This window comes from Perissodus microlepis, chromosome 7 (assembly GCF_051167445.1).
Source record: "Perissodus microlepis isolate ML-2025 ecotype Zambia chromosome 7, ASM5116744v1, whole genome shotgun sequence".
Taxonomy (NCBI): Eukaryota; Metazoa; Chordata; class Actinopteri; order Cichliformes; family Cichlidae; genus Perissodus; species Perissodus microlepis.
Window position 1 is genome coordinate 45,124,262 of NC_140467.1, and position 21,001 is coordinate 45,145,262.

Here is a 21,001-nt window from a genome sequence, read left to right on the forward strand (position 1 = left end):
CAACAGAGTATGTCTCTTAAATAGCACTTTTAGGCAAAAAGGAGCATAGCATTACTGATTTACTTCCATGTTCATCTCATTCCAGGAAAACGTGTTTTAAGCTGATAGGGAAAAACAGCAGGATTCTACCTCTTTAGCCAGAATCACAGTCGTTCACCAAAGAAAATTAGATGGTACAACATGCGAGCCATTTGTCACCACATCCACCACTGATGTTGCTGGCTACTGTGGCTGCATTACAGATGAAGATTGATCATTTGTCAACTTGCAAATTGGCTTTCAAGTGCTTTCTCTAATTACTCTGTGGTTTTATTGATGAGAAACCACTAACTGCTTTCCTTCGATTTACCTCGCTGGGCACAGTCGTTGTTTTGAATATGTCGTCTCTCACCTTCCAATAAGCCTTTAAAGGGGAAAATAAAAAAGGGCGCAATCCTCCAAGCGTAACAGAATTTGTATGCTACTTCTTGTTCAAAAGTTCGACTGAAGGGATATGAGAATGAAGGCAAAAATGCCAGAATTAATTTCAGTCCCTGAGCTGGTCATACTCAAAATGCACCCAGAGGAGCCCCTGACATGAATCAGAGCCTGAACAGCAGTTGCTGGGAGGATGTAAATGACACTGTTCGCACTGCAGACCTTCCGTGCTCATGCATGTAAATGTCAAGTGATGTTATCCACTGTATGGTTTCCAGTGACTAGCCCTAAAAGGTCTAGACCAAAGCAATGGACGAGCAGGGAGGAAAAAAATCTCTTAGAAGGCTGTTTATCTGAGATCAGCTCATATAAGCTGCTCTAAGATAAGAGTGATGTAAATCTACCTAACCTGCTATCGTGCTTTACTGTTTTTCACGTATGCACACATTTGTTTTACTCAAAAATCTGAAACAATTTAATTTATGCATTTATTTGAAGAGAATGACCGTAAAGTCTCACCGAATTAAACAGCTGATCCTCCTTCGTTGTTTCTCCATCCTGTGACTGATTTGTCATAATTGCCAGTGACTGTAACATTGTTTTTTTCCAAATCACACTATGAGGGTAGGGTGCGAAGAAGTGTTGTTGCGAGGCAACTGTGAGACTGCAATTGGATCGCAGAACTGCATTTTATTTTAGAAAGACATATGTGAGGAAGTATCATCTTATCAAGGTGAGAGCATGATTTCCTCATCCCATTTCAATATGTGTGCTACAGGACTCTGGCAGGAAAAGTAATGTTTTCTATATACTTTATCACTGTGGTGCTTATCAGCTCTAGCAAAAGATTAAGCTCAGACAGAATGATGTGTTTCACTCTTAGTCCCGCCACCCCACCTTAACCTCCTAAAACTGTCTTTTTCTACTTACAGATGTCCATATATCAAGTTTGCAACAAAAAAAAAGAAAGAGAAGAAAATGTTTTGCCAGCATAGTTCTAAGAGTTAATGCTGTTTCACCTTTTCACAACAACATTCCCCTTTTATACTTTTTTTTTATGGGGAGCTTCTTCTGAGAGAAATACATAACAGCTGCTGTCCTCTCAAGAGAATGGACCACTGGCATTATGTGGAGAGAGGTTTACTCCAGCTGCAGTGGGTTATTTTTGTTTGCTCTTGCAATCCCCATTTGCTCCCTGCACTCTGATGCAATGCCATCTCTGAATTTATTGACCTCATTTTCTTTCCATTTTGATGTCGACTTCCTAATTCAGTATTCGACGAATTGTAAATCACGAGACTTTGGCAAGAGTTCCCTCTCTGACCGGCAGCCTTGCTCTTCAGCAGCAGAAGGAATGGGACATTTAGGCGACGGTCACCGGTCCTATTGTTTCTAATTCAAATCCATATATTTGTGTCAGGGAAGGGGGAAAAGGGAGGAGGAAACACAGACTGTGTTCCATAAATCAGCAAAATCTGCAGAGACGTAGAGCAGATGGTGAAATTTTATTTTTAAAAAAAAGTTATCCCATCTCAATTCATTGCAGATTAAGCACTGCAAAGCTAAACTGTTCCATATTATGCATGGCTTGGGTCAGTACTATTATCAAAATTCTAAAGATATTTTTGCTCGGTGCCAAGCTCGTTCTCCCACACAGTTAGAACGAGCCTACCCACTGCTGAGTGAACTGTATTAATCTATCGACATACATAATATATGGCTTTTGTTGGATTCTAGCCTCCAGATGAACTGGACGGATTTACCATTTGACCCAGGGAGTATTTATAGTCACTGTCCTGAAGTAGGGGCGCTTAAGTGAAGAAACAGACTTGAAATATTTGATATAACTGCAGAACATTTCCATTTGCAGATGAGAATATCATGAAGCAATAAACAGAAAGGGAACATCACTGGTACGAATGGGGTTAAAAGGATATGCAGCTTCTGTATTTATAACGTTTCAGTTTTGCTCCACTTCAACCTGTGCTGATACTTGTTGTCACATGATGTGTTTGGGGAATTTGCGGGGGGTTACAAAAAAGAAAGAAAGAAAGGAGTGCTTTGGGAAATGCTCTATCACATACACACACTCAGTCATGCAGTGTATACAGCAGATCCCCATGCACAAAGGCATCCCGAGCAGACATTTTCAGGACTGATATGACTAAAAGGATAGTGGAATTTTGCTGAGAAAAGCAATTTTCTTTCCGCACCATACTTCGTCTGCTCTTCTTGGGAGGTTATCGTTTGCAAAAATGTGCCCTTGATATGGGTTAGTGCAGCCAACATGTACCTATTCCCCATGTTAAGTTTGAAAATAGAGTGCTCTTGACCTTTTGCCTTTGAAATTCTTCCACTGTCACTATATTCCGCTCGTAAGCTGTCCTCTTTTTATGCCGTAGCTCAGAGGCTTTCGCTACAAGGTTAGCGCTTTATTTTTCCCATCCTCCTTTGCTTCTTTGGCCTTCTTCCTTTCCAAGACAGAAGCAAACTTTGTCACAAGCCTTGTAAAATGCATGGCTTTATACACCAATTCAAGTCAGCTGTTGTTATATGCACCTCAATGCATGATTGCCAAAAACAGCATTTCCTTTTGCTGCTGAATAATTAACAGGCCTCTTTTGCCAAAATTGCGGTATGAGCCTCAGAAGAACAGGAGTAAATTCCTGAGGTCTTTTTCAAATGTTTACATTAAGAAAAGACAGGAAGTGCTTCTTCACAATTTAATATTTAATGAGTTGGTTTAGATATAGGTAATCCTTTCCCTATAGGGTATAAAGGATTTAACTCTGCTAATAATAATTAAATCAAGGCTACAGAAATTGAAAAGTCAGCCTTCTCTTTAGCGATGGTTGAAATTACAGGTTTTTATATAAATGCATCAAAAATGTTTTCATAGAGATCAAAATCTAACAATAGACGGATTGACACATAAAATATATTTGCATATATAGAAGAAAGGAGAAGGAAGGTCAGCTGACACAAACGAGACACTGGTAAATGTAGATGATGCTCTCATTCAAGTAATAAAATTATAAAATGTGCACTACTTTTCCACAGATAAGTAGGTTTTACATTCATACAGTAGGTTTTTCTAAAACATTCCAATAACACCATAAAATAGGCTAGCTGGAACGTCAATGGTGTTTTCTGCTGACAATCTTATACCCAGTTAGGGCAGGGAAATATGGCCAAAAATATTTATCACGATATATATTTGAAACTTTGAGGTAACGATATAACCGATGATATAATTGAAGCAAGACAAAATACAACTCCACAACTTTATTAGTGCAAAAAAAACCATCAATGTATTTTCACTTAAACAAGCAGCTTTTTTTATGTGCATTAAAGTTATGTAAAGATTTAACAGTACAAATGCAAATTCCTTGCTGACAGTTTAACCAAAAGGCATTTCCAATGGAAACTGGCTGACATATCCTCAGTATAACCATGTATAATATCCACAAAACTTAAAAAGAGGTTATACACACACAATACGCTTATATTATGTTGAAGCACAGTACGTATCACTCCGCGAGGCTCCTGACTACAATAGCCATAATGCTCCGGCAATCCATCAAGTGGTGCGGCTTCGTAGCTTAGCAAAGTCCTACTAGAACGTTTTTTGACAAAGTTTTGAGCGCCGTGTACCACATAAAATCAGTTCGGTAATAACGACGGCCTGCTAGCATGCTCTACCAAAAAATGTGCTTTGGTGTGTATCTGACGGACGAAAGCTAAACTAGTTCCACACCACTGAAGTTGCAGCATTTTTACAAACCAGTTCTGGTTCATCTGTTTCATTCAACGATTCGCTTTCGCCCTTCTCATTCTCCGTCGCTGCCATGCTTTTTCTGCCATGTGCATATGTAAACAAAGGCACTGCGCATGCACGTTTTAACCATATTTTATCGCAATATTTCATTTTCTTATCATTGCCTAACATTATACCGGTATTACCGTGAACGGTATGATATGACCCAGCCCTATACCCAGTCATTTATTTTTACAGTTAAAAAGAAATGTTTTTACATAACTGCATATGTTTCTACATCTATGACATCAGCTACAGAGAAAACATTTTGCTTTATTGAAAAATGCTTTGCTTTTTTAACAACATGCCTAAGTGAATTCCACAGTAGCAGAAAAATGGTCTGCAATTAAAAACATGCTTCTTTTTCTTGCAATCCTCTTTTTCGATTGAGCGCTTTTTGTGTTTGTTTTGGCTTTTGCAGGGTGTGTGTGTGTGTGTGTGTGTGTGTGTGTGTGTGTGTGTGTGTGTGTGTGTGTGTGTGTGTGTGTGTGTGTGTGTGAAGTGCGTCGTATAACGGTCTGGTATAACTTATGACTGGAGAAGCAAGCTTGTTTTGGTAAAGTGGAAAAGAGGACATGGTAGTCACTCGGAAGGAATGACCTCACAGTTGAACGTGTTAATCAAGAGAACACTGATTAGTGATTAGCTCCCATGTGGGTAAGAGAGAAGGAGTGAATTTTAGGCTTGCTTGATTGGATGATGAACTAAGAGGAGTTTGCCTCTTGAATTTTAAACTGATAGGATAATGGAGGGAGGTGGAAAAGAACGGATGTCAGCTGAGAGGTGTGGCTTAGAAGGAGTACTAATGATTGAAAGAGTAGCCTAGAGGTGAAAGAATTAAAAATGAAGTAGTCTCCTTTATTAAACTTTTGCTAAGCTCAATTACAGTGATGAAAGACTTCCCTGCTGAACCATCTGAACCAAAGAACGGGGGGAAGCATCAAAGTAAAAGCACATTTTGTGAAATCTCACCCTATCCCAATTATACATTGACAGGTCACAATCCACTTTTCTTTCAAATGTGATTTGTTTTCAAGAGTTACATTCAGATTAGTGTTGTCAGATTCCAGTCCAGGAAAAACTACAACGATTGCACTTTTATTGCTCGCAAGTGTGACTTGAATGTGCCATGTTGCCTCTTCCATGCCCTACATTGTTGTCTTGTTGGTGTGCTGAGAGCACAAAAAGCACCAGAGAGGATACTGCACAGGCAAGCTTCACCTGGACTGGCCTCTCCATCATTAAAATTAACTACATCAGCTCCATCAGCAACACACCACTGAGCTGTTTGGGGATGGTATGCATTTTTCTGCTTTTTGATCATAAGTAGGTACAAAAAAGTGCTTTTTTTGCCCCCTAAGACTCAACCTTTTTTTGTGGCACGCACACTGTACAGAGGTGTATAGTAATTTTGTAGTTGAGTGAGCAGTGATACAAAATAAAAATGGGATCAATGAAACACACACTGGTTCATGACAAAGCATAGACAAACACCTACATGGATCATCTGATGCATGATGAAGTAACACAAATTTGAAGTTCCCATATCAATAATAATTCTGTTGTCTTTGATTACTTTAGCAAAAATTATTGTAATTATTGAAATCACCTCTAAAACTACAGCCACATAGGTTCTGAGGTTAGTTTAGGTTCTGGGGCTTTGTGAAAAACGAATCGTGCCTAATTGTGAAAATAAATTGCCAAATAATCAGTGTAGTATTACATACATCACTGATTTGATGGGAATTTATATTAAAATATGTTCATATTTAAAGAGGCTAATGAAAGTGGTACTTAAGTATTTATAATGCACATCACGCACCATCTCTTTGTCAGGATACTGTTTAATATAAACACACACACACACACACACACAAAACTCCCCCTGTCTGGCTGTCTGGCATGCTTGTTGGACTTTGTAGTGGTTTTGTGCTAAAATTGCATTTCAGCATAATAAATAGGTCCACAGTGTGGTGATCTGGGATTTGTGATTTTTTTTTGCTTATTTTAAACACTTACTATTATATATCTGTCTTCTCTGTCTAAAGAAAATGTTAATACTGACCCAAAAAAATCCTGGCATTGATAATTTCATGTTACTCCACAATTAGGAGAGGAGTGTTAATGGAGTGAGGTGCCAGATTGGCACAGCATCGGCAGCACTGCACTCAATTGAGGAGACAAATTATTCATAGTAAGAGACTCAATCAATGTGTATTTCCAATGTCTCTGATTTTTTTTTCTAGAAGGCAGTAAGTGTATCGCCCTCTGAAGTGTTTCAGAAATAATCAAATTGGGTATGGTTTGATGTATTGTTTCCTGCATATGGATCGACATACCAGAGCAATTATCCTGGAACATTTTTTTAAAAATGAGCTGTACAGTCTGGCTTCTTGGGTCTGAATGTGAAAATGGTGTTTGTTTTACTGAAGCGTTCAGTCTACCAGGTGTAGACTTGAACTCAGATCAAAAGAGGTATTAAAATACAGCGTTTAGGCTTGTCTGGATCGCCATCACCTGATTATGTTATCTGATACACAATCATCCCAAAGCAAAGTATAATTACTTCCAACATTGTCTAGACTGTGTTTGACTCAGTGTAAAGCAAGCCCAGAGGTGACAGCACAAAGACCTGCTCTACTTAACTACTATAGTTCACATTTTTCACATCCTTTCCCAACCTCTCTCTTACACACACACAAATATATATATATATATATATATATATATATATAAATATATATATATATATATATATATATATATATATATATATATATATATATATATATATATATACACACACATATATACACACATATATACAGCTTCACTTCTGCACAAATCCTCTGAAGTTTTAAAAGCCAGTTCTGTATATTGTCGACACTACTTCAGCCTCCATCTCATGTCAGAGCCTCTTTCCCTTCCTCTTACTCATGTATCCCTATACTCACCTTTTCTGTCACCCCAAACACCCCTAAAATCAGGTGAGAGGTCCCCTTCAATTTCTCTCCACCTCTAATAGGCACTTCCTTGTGTTACATGATCACTGGGTGTCAAGATTAAAGAATGGCTACTGCTTCCCAGGGCAGACATAGATGGGAGACAGAGAAAATAGCACTCCATAATTACTGATAAATCGAGCACACAGCCTCCTCTCCTTCCACTTCCTCCCTATCCACCTGGCCCTGATGTCAATGTGAGGGGCTGAGCAAGTTAAACCGAGAAAAACTTGACCACGCCAGCCACTTTTTTGCACTGCTGATATTGCAGTTAAGTTCAGGCAATTCAGAGCCAATTGACTGACTTGGAGCTTTTATTCACCCTCCAATCATCACTTCTTTGAAGTGGGACACACAGTGCTGGACTAAAACAGCTGCAGCCAAAACACAATGCCACCAGTCTACAGCCTGGGAGAATATACCACACTACACTCTCGACCAAACACAGGTAAGCTGCCATACAGCACATTTTCCTTTAATCTCTGACGGGGTTATAACCTACAGAGAATGATGAATGCACCACAGATCAAGCATTCCCCTTTACTAAACACCACACATGTGCATTGTAAGTGACAGTCGCTGGAACCAGTGGTAAAAGAATAAAGAAAAGGCCAGATGGCTGGGTCTCACCCCACCACCAGGCAGTTGTGATGGATTCCCCAGTTGCAACCCTTTTCCATTGTTTGTTAGCAATCCTAATAGAATTGGTGGAAAGCAAAGCCTTTTCTGCAGTGACAGTGTTTTGCTTTCTAATAGTATTGCATAGTAATTTTAACAGGCAAGGAACCAGGTGGTAATAAGACTCTGGAGATTAAACATTTTTCCTGTAGTAATGATATACATGTGCCACAAAGCTTTATCCCGAGTAGCTTAGTTAGGCAAAATCAGGCTCACTTAATAGGTGTATGAGCTTTATTAGACTGATCGTCAGTCTGAAGGGCCACCTCATTTCACTGTGATATACAGCTTAATTTGATATTCATCTGTGCCACTTTATGCTTAGGACAGGGAGGAGTGATCAAGACCTACATGAATCGCTGAATAAGATAATTAGATGTGGGAGGTTAATTAGCGATATGGAACCAGGCATTTGAACTTCCAAGTGCCCCAGATCTGACTGGTAACTTGTATGTTAGGAAACAATACGGCTGACTAACCCTGAATTGTTTGGCAGCATAATGATGTTAATGATAAATGATGTGATTTACTTTCATTTACATGCATCAAAAGAGAGTAAAGTGTGAACTATAAGTACTCTGGCATTTTAAAGGATGCCTCCCTTTCTCTTGCACTGACCCTCTTCATTGCTATCGATTTTATGCCATGTGAAAAACTGTGCAATGGATCTGGGGAATATATGACAGTGAAAAGAGCAGTTGCTGCCGCAGAGCATAAACCTTTGACCTCAGCGCTAAGGACTTTCATGGTCAGAAGGAAATACCAAAATTACTAAGCATAGAGCTTAAAACATAAAAGAATACATCTGAACAACTCCCCAGTGTGTCCCATAAACGTATCCTACAAAGTTTGCAGATAATTATATTCAACATCTGTTTATTATCGCTAGTTCTCTGGCGACACTTCCCTTTCTACATTTAGATACCCAGATGCTTCATCCTCCTTTCCAGAAACCATGCTGACAATTGACCTAACTGTTTTTCCTGCAAAATGTGGGTGCTTTTATAGATTAATCTTTGGATTGAGGGATTAGAAAGAAAACAACAAAAAAATAACACACAAAAAAAAGCATTAATAACACAGCTGGTTGTATGTCTGATTGACACTCGTCACATAATGATTTATGATCAGGAAACCTCATCATCATTTGAATCCATTGGCTACCTTTCTAGAGTTTTTTTGGTTAGGTATAAGAAACAAGTTTACTTTAAGGATTTGGAAAACATCATGGTTTAGACTGAAATACAGCTTAACATTAACACTTTTCCCAAGTGTAACAAGCTTCTCAACTGTTGTCCTTGTTTCTATAGTGACTCTCGGAGCACCGATGATAATTATTCTAAGAGGGCGCACATTAAGCTTAAATGTGACACCAATGGCTCCTGATCAAGTGGCAGTATCTGACCAGTTGAGAGCAAGCCGAGTTGGAAAATAATACTTTTTCAATAATTGTTGAAGAAAGAGGCACTCCACCGTGTCTCAAAATGAACAGTGACTTTTTATTAGGGAATGAAATTAAGTTGTTAGATTTATGCGTTTTACAAATACGGCCAAATCAAAAGGTTGTTTTTGAGTGGAAGACTTTTTCTTGAGAAACTGTGTTGGTTTAAGATACTTTCTCTATCTCAACATCTGCCTCTTTGCTTCTTCTTCAGCAGGCACTGCATTTGGGATTCAGTAGGGATCATTTTTAGAACTTGCTTTTATAAGATGTTTAATCCCAGTTCATTTGATTTCAAATGTAAAATGTCATTAAAAAGCTAAGCATTTTTTTTTTTTTGGAAAAAGAAAAAAGGTACAGCTTTTTGCCTTTTAACCCCAGTGCATTTCTTGTCCATTTTTATTCCGTCCCTTCTACAACTTTTAAATGTCACTGGAAGCATTTTAAAAGCAGAGCATTTAATTTGAACAAGGTCTTTAATTTTGAAAACTGACTCACTATGTAATTCCTGTGTATGATAAGTAGGAACACTGCGTAGCTTGGAGGAGGGGTAAAAAGAGCAAAGGTGGGAAGAGAGGTATGACATAACCAACCAATGGTACTGTTACAACTATTTGCATCTCAAGCCACCTTCACAGTTACTTGTTAGCTTGTTAACTGAAGTGTATCAAGCAGCCTTAAGAGTAGGGCTGTTCCATATAACGATATATATCGGATGACGATATAAAAACGTCTATCGTTTCATTTTACGCTATCGTTTGTTTCGCGGTGTCGCAAAATAAACTGTTTACGGCAATTTTTTTTCATCGTTTTGATGGTCACTGTAGTGGCTATATTAATTTCTTAAAGTTCTCTCTTTTTCTTATATTTTATATAACCACACTATGGACGGACAAGCGCCTGTTTTTATGCTTGTGGTTAGCAACAACGACGGTAAAACCATCGCGTGTTGCTTGTTTATGTTCCACATAAACCTTTCACAATAAAGCTCAAGATCCTGTTGAGACTTTTCAAAATAAACCGAATCACGTGAAAGAGCAGATTATTTACGGATGAGAAGTAAAAAAGAGCCGCCAGGTGCTAAAAAATAAACCTTAGACTCAAACGTTAGAATAGGCTTTTCCCCGCAGCACGCTGTGTAATAAACACTCACAAAGAAAACGGCGGCCTTTGCAACTTATGTCTAAAAATGTATCGTTTCATGCATCGGTTAAAACACTCGACTCCAGCTACATGACGCGCAGCTGGAAACACTTCCTGCAAGACGAGCTGCCCGAGATTCACAGAATTTACAGAAAATGTTACATTTTTGTGATTTATATCGTTATCGGACGATAGAATTCTTATATCGGGATATGAGATTTTGGTCATATCGCACAGCCCTACTTAAGAGCATCTAGGCACACACTACCTGTTTAACAGAATGATGCCCTGCAGCTAGTCCCCAATTTATAAATTCCAAAACATGCATTCAATTTAGCAGGTTTCACTTGCTGTCTGTAAATGTATGCATTTCAATGCCATGGTTACATGGCATGTTGGGTGTACACTGTAACCTTTTTAAAAAAAAAAGAAAAAAAGAAAGTCAAACTATAAATAAAATATGAAGTATTTACCAAAACACAGACAGCATTTAGAGGCCAAGTAGAGACATAATATATTAGGAGGGCATGCAGACACAAAGGATCCTGAAATATGTCAGGGAAATGAAGATGATTGTTGTACTACCACTGCCCTCAAAGACCTAATCAACCGTTAAAATTGAAAATCTGATGTGGCAGTTACTACATCAGATGGTAGTCAATGTAGTCTCACAGGTTTTAAAAGCTGTGTTGAAAATTTTTACACCTCAACCTTACTGGATTTTAATGGCAATTCTGTATATGTTCTTTTTAAGTCCCAGTGGCCACTAAGTTATAGCTTTTTGTTTCCCATTCATTTATATGCAGGCATCAAATAACCACCTGGATTCGATCCAAACTGGCTGCCGAGCTCCAGGTGAAACTTCTGGAAGGGCTTCTGGCCAAGCAATACCACCAACATATAAAGGCCTTGAAAATGGCATATTTTATTTACTAGCTTTTAATCATATTCTCCATCTTGGGGCAAAACTGGTTCATATTTAATAATCCGCAACAATATTGTAGCCTTCAGGTGCAAATTTGCCTCTAAAACATAAGTAGTCATCGGAAAAGACAGGTCATTATAGGAATCAGATATTTATTTATTTTAAATGAATGCATCCAGTAAATTAAATATAAGAATTCCATGAGTGATAAAAGTAAAATAAGGCCGACCAAATGTAAGAATGCCAGTTAAAGATATGAGGTTGCAAGAGCTAACAGAGAAAATGCCTTAAAGGCAATGTCAAATGATAACAAATATGCATAAGTCTGTAGTCAATCAATGTTTTCCAAGCTAAATGTGACAGGAAGTGGTGCTTAGGCAGTCAAGCTCTCATGCCAGGAATGCAAATGTATGCATTGGGACATGTAAGATTGACATTAGTGTACACAGAGCTTCTATGTTTAGAATTCTAATTAATATACATGTCTGCTGTTATACCTGATTTTGGGCCTCAGGAATTCAAAAAGATGCTTAATGTGCAAGAGACAAACATACACACACACACAAATTCTGTCACAGGCAAGGCAAGGGCAGCTATATAAAAAAAATCTATAGGTTGGTACTTTTGTGAAAATGCTGTGTCAGGTCATTTCATGTGCTACTTCTGGAGTAGCCCAACGCCTTTTACAGCTCAGAGTTGTTGAGGAAAATGAAAGCTGTGTTATCCAACTAAATATGCTCATGTTGTTTAATGACTTACATTTAAGGGGAAACACACTAATGCTGTTATTGCACTTACCGGCCACATCATTAGATACACCTTACTAGTACTGCACTGGAGTCCATTTGCATTCAGAACTGCCTGAATTCGTCTGCCATAGATTCAACAACGTCCTGAAAACATTTCTCTGAGATTTTGGTCCATGTTGATACAACAGCATCACACATTTGCTACAGACTTGTTAGCTACACATCCATATATGAATCTCCCATTAAGCCACTTCCTATAGGAGCTCCATTAGATTGAGATCTGGTAACTGTGGAGGCTATTTGATTAAGCTGAGCTCACTGTCATGTTAAAAAAAATGTTTGGGATGATTGGAGCAATCTAACTGGTGCACTATGGTCATGAAGGGATGGATATGATCAGCAACAACACGCTTTGTGGCATTTAAATGGTCATTTTGTACTAAGGGGTCCAAAGTGTGGTGAGAAAATATCCCCCACACCGCCAGCAGCACCCTGAACTGTTGATACAAGGCAAGATGGATCCATGCTTTCATGTTGTTCATGCCAAATTCTGACCCTATCATCCGAATGTTGCAGTAGCAATCAAGGTTCGTCAGACCAGGCAATGTTTTTCCAGACTTCAATTGTTCAATTTTGGTGAGCCCGTGCAAACTATAGCCTCAGTTTCCTGTTCTTAGCTGACAAGAGAGGCACCTGGTGTAGTCCTCCACTGCTGTACCCAAGGTTTTGTGCATTCAGAGATGCTCATCTGCACATCTTGGTCGTAACAAGCAGTCATATGAAATTTAATTGAATAGTAAACATTGAGTTTACACCAGGCATATTTTTGTTAGTGAATAAATAGACCTTTGATTTTATATTTCAGTTGTTCAAAATTTTTGAGTCATTGTTTAAGTATGAAAACAAACACAAATGCAGAACCAGTAGATTTATGTAGGAAAGGCTAGCTAGAAAAGAATATAAAAAATCTTTTTGCACCTCATTTTCAATATTCTCCTCTGATCAGCGATCTGCTGGTGTGTAGGCTGCCACTGCCCAGGGCTGCAATATAGGTCAGTGATGCTGCAATCTTCTGGCATGGGCCAACAGCACATTGACTCACCAGCATCACAAAGGTCATGGGTCAGTCCATGACTCCACTCTCTCTCCAAAAAAGCCCCCACTGTTTAATTTTTCAAAATTGGGCCATGGTAAATCTACTGAGAATGGCAGCTTCTAATCTCAATTCAAGCTTCACGTGATAAATGCCAGAGAATTTGAAATGCTTGTTTGAAATATTTTTTATCTTCTTAAGAAATAATTAGGGGGCACCTAAAGTGCTCCAGTAGGGAGTACTTTACACTTGTTAGTCAGCACAAGGAAGGATGAAAAAGATTAAAACCTTCTCTGTGTGAGATCCAATTAACATTTTTTTTTTTCAGAAAGATTATCTTCCCGTGATTGTTCACATTTAAATTATGACTTTTACATTGATAGGCAATTCAGTGGAACAATTGAAATTGTATGTTTGTTTATCCATGTGAATGTGAACTAGAATGTGAATTAGTTATTTATGGCAGGAAAACTGAAGGTTCTTTGGGTGACTTTAGCCTTTTGTGATAATTTTTCATGGGCGAAAATACAAGTGGTCAGGCAAGCGGCTGTGACACACTTCAAAATGACTAAGAATCTTTTTTTAAATTTATGGTCAATCAAATCTGACCTGCTCAGTCCTTTACAAGTTAGTAGTGACAGTTACAAATGCGTCACACAAAGGTCACACTGATTGCTTTTTCAACATGGGTTCAATTTTCTCAAGATGTTGAAATCTGCATTATAAGCTTTCCCAGAATCAATTGTGAAAGACAAAATCACAGTACATTTGATTTGTAGTTAAAATATCAGCATTGTTTTGCTGAAGGTGTGACACACAAGTTATATCTGCATGCATGCAATGACTCACATCATCCAAACAAGTAATGTGGATACCTGATGGAACATCCAAGTATAATTTATATTTAATAGTTTAAATAGTTGCTTCTGTTCCCTTCCCATGGTATAAAGAGACTCCCATCTTTTAGTCATTAATTTGTTTTGGTATTCCCAATATGTGAAAATTTGGTTTTAACCCAGGTAGTGACAAGCTATCAGGGGGATATCACCAAAACCTATACTTCAGGTACCTTTCAATGCAAGTATTTAAGTGCTTTTTTTTAATCAAAAAGTAGGCTGCTTAATAGGAAAAAAATTTATTAAGCTGCAAGCTATTAAAGCAAAACAGTGAACCATATTAAGCTGAGGAGAAACAAGATGGACAGTAATTCTCTATGCCTAATGGTTTTGTGTTATAAAGTACAGGTAACTCAATTCATTCTTAATATTAAAAGTATTTATTAATGCAGCTTTATTTAGTTATCAGATGTGGCTAGTATACACCTTAGAGCTGAAAAAACAATAATTTTTGTAGGTAAGCACGTACGTAAACACATATGACGCGTCAACATACCGATAGAGAACATATGCCACACCAAACTCAATTATGGAACACACTTAACAGCAAATGGCTGCACAGTTATGTTGCTGCCCACAAATTTACCAAGGATTTGCAAGTGAGGAGGAAAATCTCAGCAACAAAACAAAACTGCCAATTACTGGCCAGAGCTGCACATTATTGCTATACAAACCAGACCCAGAAGCTATACTAGGAGGTTTGCATTTTGCAAAATACCTCAGACACATCTTCTAGACAAGAGCAGATCAAATTATATAGCAGTGGTAACATGGGAGGCTGGAGTGAAGCAAATTAAGTTAAAGGCTCTATGTATAATCGTCGACCAGTGCAGACCTCTGCAAATCAAAACATCTTTCTCCTTCTCCACAAAAAAATCAAGTAGATGTACAACACTGCTGTCACCAAGCCAGCAAAGACCAAGGCAATGTCAGGCAAAATAAATTACTGTAGTTATTACTGTGTTGTCCGAGTTATCATATTTTAGGGAGTAATAACTAAGCTTCCTGGCAGTGTTTAATGACACATGGGTCAGGGTTGCGGAGGCTCAATTTAGCATCACTTTTCTATCTAGTGTCTCCTACTTGGCAAACACCAAGTGCTAGGTCAAGATGCATGGTGTGCAGAGGAGTGAGAGTGTGTTAACCCAATATGAAAAGGCCACTTTTGCACTTTTGAAGGCAAAAGCACTGTGAGCAAGTATATGAGAAAAACTGTTATAGTGATTTTTATGCCATCCATGCTAGCATTCCACAGGTGATCTGCAGAGAGTGAGACATCTTTGTGAAAGCAGCTTGTGCAAATAGAATTGATCTGTAATGATTGTTAGAGCTGCTCAGCTGGTCGATTGGCTATATCTACTAAATTATAAGTGGCTGGGAAACAAATGCTTCATTAGCAGCCTTTAGAGTGGATCCTTTATTCTGCAACTTTACCCAATGAAATATAGCCAGATAACCCCAACTTCTTTAGTGTTTATGTTTCCTAAATGTTTATTCAGACTTGGCTCTAAACTAAATGACACCAGTGTTAAAAGAAGACGCTTCAATCATCCACATGCAATATCATCTAAAAATGGTAGGCTCACTTGTTTGCATTAGGATAATGACAACTTTAGTTTTTGGTACTTGGGGCTTTGAGTGTGAATGTTTCAGAATTAGCATATGTCAATATATTTGGTCTAATAAATGTTTTATAAGGCAGCTTCACCCGCTACAGCAACAACCAGTAGCAGCAGCTACACCCAGACCAAAGTCGATGTGGAGCCTCCTCTTCCCTCAGTGCATAAAAATTGTATCACATTGGATTTGTCAAATTCCTTGCTTGGTGAATTAGGTTAATTAGCATTACTATTCAATGGTACTTGTGCACAGCGGCTGATTTAGGTATCTTTTCAGAATTTATATGAATGAAAGCAGGTAATTTGCTTCAGGTCTGTTGTTCATTTTAGTATAAAAAAATAGGTTAAAATGATTTTATATGCTGCCAACACTAATTTCTAAAAGTTTTAAAAGAGCACAATCAGTACACGTTAACTAGTAAATTAAATCAAAGGATGATGCCCTGATTTTTTTTGCTCATCACCCAATTTCTTTCTTTCAAAATTTTATGCAATCAAGATACTCTTTGGTATATCTATCTATCTATACATCTATCTATCTATCTATCTATCTATATGTATATATATATATATATATATATATATATATATATATATATATATATATATATATATATAGATATAGATATGGATATATATATATAGATATAGATATAGATATAGATATATATAGATATAGATAGGTAGATACATAGATATATATATAAAATTAACTCCAGATTCATCAGTAGTCAGAAAGCAAGCCAGATTAGACTTACATTAATTTAATAAATAATGTTTTCTGTTTGCTTTTGAGGTTTTGATGTATTATTTAATTCTTGAATGCAACATAAAATGGTATTTGTGTTCAGTCGCAACTATTAAGACTCTGGCCCCCTGCTGTGAATAAAGCAAGAAGGAGATAGAGAGAACCCAGACACGGGCCACTTTACTTAGTTGAAGAATTACGTGTACTGAATGCCTAAATAGTTTATAAAAATAAAACTGTCACCGTTATGGTGCTCCCCTGAGGCTTTGCACAACACCCATATTTTTCTTCACAAAACTATGGAGACCTTCTTTGCAGATTTGTGTCACTCCATGCAAACGTTGAGATAAACGTTGTCTTTAATGGCCATCCAATAAGTAAAGTAAAAATTCCTTCTGAAACTGTGAAATCCTCCTAAGCATTAATATTTCATGACATGCAAGAATAAGCACTGGTAATCATCTTTAATTATGAGCCTGTGGCTGCGAACGGCTTTTTGAACACTGCATTATAAGAAAAGCATGTTTAGACCCATGTACTTTTGGGACTGATAGCACCAGCACACAGGTCAGAAAACCCTCAGTGGAGATCAGCTGTGTTTCCAAAATACTGTAAACGTGACAGGATTTCTGGTAGAGTTTGTCACATGTCATTGTGTGACCCTGTTGTTTGTTTCTGATAAAAACAGATTTTCTTTTCCTCCAAACCTCTTAGGAGGCAGCCTTCTGGTCACTACAGCTGCAGCCAGCACCCACATAAAAACAATGCTGTGCCAATACAAGAATACAAAGAGAGAGATACACAGAGAGGAAGAGCAGGAGAGAGCTGGTGCCAGTACAAGACTGGTACTGTTCTCTATCCAGCACACAGACTGTTGGAAAAGTAATATCCTTATCTTTACACAGAGTGATAAAGAAATGCTGTGCACATATGGTCAATGTATTAAGTCTGTCATCATTTCCTCCTAATTATGTTCATGGGTGTTTATTTCCTTGTCTTTTAGAATCACAGTCACATGATTTGCAGACAATTTATCAGTAAGTTGCACTGCCAAGCTCTGTAAAAGGACCTCTGCTGCTGAATGTTCTCTTTTCAGTCCTTGAAAGCATTATCAACATTGGGTCATCTAAAGCCACGACACAAATATAGCTTTAAGCCACTGCAGGCATTTTCATTTTGGCAGCGTGATTTAGAATGCTTTCCCTCTGAATATGATTACATGTTGCCAGCATTTTGCCATTGAAAAGGCCACCAGATTGAATGAAGCATTCGGAATGAGGGAGCTTTTCTTCTGCAATTTCCGCTGCCAGTGCAATTTTCTCTACTGTACATGCAGAGGAGAAGGCAGAACAATATCACAGAGTTAAAGCACTTGCTTTTAGCGTAATGCTCATTTAAGAAAAAAATTAATAAATAAAGCTCAACTTACATTTCAAATTCAGTATGCAGGGTTAGTTACAGTGGGGTGCCACACAGACCCTTTTCTAGCATGCTCATCAAAGGCTTGATTGTGCAGTATAGACTGAGATCCTGCATTGTTCATTACTCATATGTGTGACTTCAGTATTATGAAACTAATGCTTTGCACTCTCAGCCTGGTAATTATAACTGCAACTGCGTTTTTTTTCTGTTTTCTTTTTTTTTCTACGTACATTTGATCAAGTTCCTTAAAGCTACTTTGGCTAGCATTTCAAAAAGAAACATTGACAAACAAAGCAAAATTTGCAGTGGCAGCCGTGGAATTGCAGATAAATGTTTCCGGACTAATTTCAAACAGAAGCTGCTCCTCTAATTTCATAGACTTGGTATCAGTATCACACACAGTAATCTTGCCTTTAGCCACACAATGACACCTATAGTGTAAAAGAGCATGAGCTCCCCTCGCAGTTAGCCGGTGGAACAGCAATCAAAGCAACTTGAGGGAACACGGAACGGCAACTTTGCCTCACTGGTGACACGCGCGCGCGCACACTTACAACAAAACAAACACGTACGTGCTTGCTCTCATGTACGCGCACCCTCATGCGTCCAAAGCTACGTACAGGACGGGCCAGCGGGCGCGCACAAACACTGATCCGTCTCATATCAAGCAGTGAGACGAAACAATGGGAAAATATTCATAATAATTATTAATAACATGCAAATAAAAACACTAGTAATAACAGAAAGAATGGACGCGATTGATTTACTCTTTATTATTATCATTATTATTATTATTTTTAATCCGGGGTGACTCTCATTTAAAGTTAAGAGCAAATGCAGCTTTCAGAGTGAACTAATCAGCGCTAGATCTGGACTCCAAAGAGAGAGAAAAAGAAGCTTGAGTACAAATGTTGATGCTGACTACCGCAGGCCTGATTTACACCCCTACTCTGAATGTTGCCCCCCGGACTGCCACTCACTGAAACAGGTCTGCGTAATGTGCCAACCCCGAATACTGAGATCATTGATTCCCTCAGTGTTTCGTGCTCCTTTTACATCCGCACTTCTGCAGCATCACCTGGGGAAGATGCTGCCTCACAACGTGCAGCGAGAGCGCAGGCGAACGCATGCAATTTGTGAGAATAAGTCATTTTCCTGGTGGTCTAAAATGAAGGCTTTATACGGCAAATTGTATCAAATTTAATACCCTCCGAAGGGCTACGTCGACATATAGTCCGGGCGGAGCTTGAAAGGTAGCTTCGCCGTGAGAAAGAAAAGGGGGAATATTACCTCCATCCTGAAAAGGACACCACCGGCCACCCTAGTTACATGCTGACCACGCAACATCGCCATAATTGTGCCACAATATAGCCCTGCCTACCAGACCACTTCCTCGTGGTTAGTGATAGACAGGAAAAATATACATAAGATACCTTCACATTCTGTTAGAGGTCTAAGCCAGCATATACCGTACTTACCTAAAACTGACTCTCCCCTCTTAGCTGTATTTGTGGTCCAAGATTTCTTAGTTCTCTCGCCAACAACTTCTGCTGGAGCATATGTATCCAGTGCTCATGCTGGTGGCTCAGTCGGTGATGTTGGATTGCGGATGATTTGGCAATCCTTTTCATGCTCAAGGGAAAAAAATCCTCCGTTTCTGCGTGGTCTCGGGCATTGGCGCGCAGATGAATAAAGTAATGAAGTCCGTCAGGAGGGAAAGGAGAAAAGGGAGCTGTAGAAGTGGGATTTATGTCGACGTGTTTGAAACAGTTCTGCTCTCTTTTTTTGTCACACTAGGAGCCGTTTGCGGGTAGAGAGGTGTGGATGGATATCTAGGAAGGGAGGCTGGGATCCACAGACGGAGGGCGAGAAAGGGGAGGTACAAAGAATACAGTCTCGTATTGTAGAGGACGGTCATGGCAGGCAGTGAGGGGTGGGTCTGGACTGTATGAGGCGGAAGGCGAGGTAACTGAGGGTGGATGAGGATAAGAAGCCGCGTCGTGACTTTTTTCAGCTGATAGGTATGCTAATTCTTTACACCGAGGCTACAGGATGAGCACCATAAATAGCCTGGTCATTGCTCATTAAGGTGTCAACATTTGGGTACGGTGTGGGCTCAGAAGGACACAGGCTTATTAAGCATACAAGGATTTTTGTTGGGTTTTTTTGTTTTGTTTTTTTTGAGACAACTGAAAGCGCAACAAAGTGAGAAGGCGTTGAGTTGCGCAGAAGGTGTCACACAATACCACGTGTAGGCTGTGTTCTTTACATAAAAAAACAACGTGACTGTATGTCTGTGTTAATGTGAACTTATGATGACTTGCTGAGAAACTCATCTTCATAAAAATTCAGCATAGCTCTGTGGACCCCGTTTCACGTTGCATTGGAAGCGAAACCATGGCAATTTATGCACACATTTTTGTGGAGCAAAATTTGCTCTGCTGTCCCAGGTGCTGAAACACAACTGAAGTGAAGTTCTGGTTACTGTCCATGGTTCTGAAAAGCAGCAGGGGAGATTCTGTTGTTCTGTCGATGGCTGTGAAACCTGCTCAGTAGATCTGTGGTGATGTGTGTCAGGTAATAATGTTAACTCAAAGTGGCAGGTGTCATGGCTGCTGAATTCATTAATGCAAACACTGTATTAAACGTATAAATTCACTTCATTAATGACTGATAAGGTCACAGCTGCTCAATGTAGTGGCTTTAACAGACAGTTAGGGCTTATATTCTATAATAACACTTTGGGGGCTACATCAAATTTGTATAGGCACCCTTGCTATGGTGCTGGTGAGTGGTGTATTCTGACAACATATGGTCAGCATACGCATGACATAAGATCATATTTCCTTAGACCAAAGGCTTAGCCAAAAGCGCTCTACTCTACTGTGTTAGATATTACATCAAAATTATATCAGCTTGTACCTCACTTCATGAGGATATCTCCAGCACTGCAAAATGTAGTGCAGAGTAATAGGTAGAATCTGCAGTCAAATTTCAAAACAAAGACTTTTGAGAGGTTTTACAAGCCATCTACAATTCTTAACATAAAAA

General features: G+C 38.7%; 1 protein-coding gene across 2 annotated transcripts in view; it reads right to left on the bottom strand.

The window, feature by feature from the left end:
* The window catches only part of brinp1 (bone morphogenetic protein/retinoic acid inducible neural-specific 1), a 105,629-nt gene extending 85,729 nt beyond the window's left edge, over positions 1-19,900 (bottom strand). Inside the window, exon 1 of one of the 2 annotated variants that reach the window (XM_084935336.1) lies at positions 19,429-19,900. The gene's annotated coding sequence lies outside the window, so the exon portion shown is untranslated. Of the gene's footprint in view, positions 1-19,240; positions 19,347-19,428 lie in introns of those variants that run through there. The other variant, XM_084935337.1, reaches the window with a different exon arrangement.
* Positions 19,901-21,001: the final 1,101 nt, after the last annotated feature.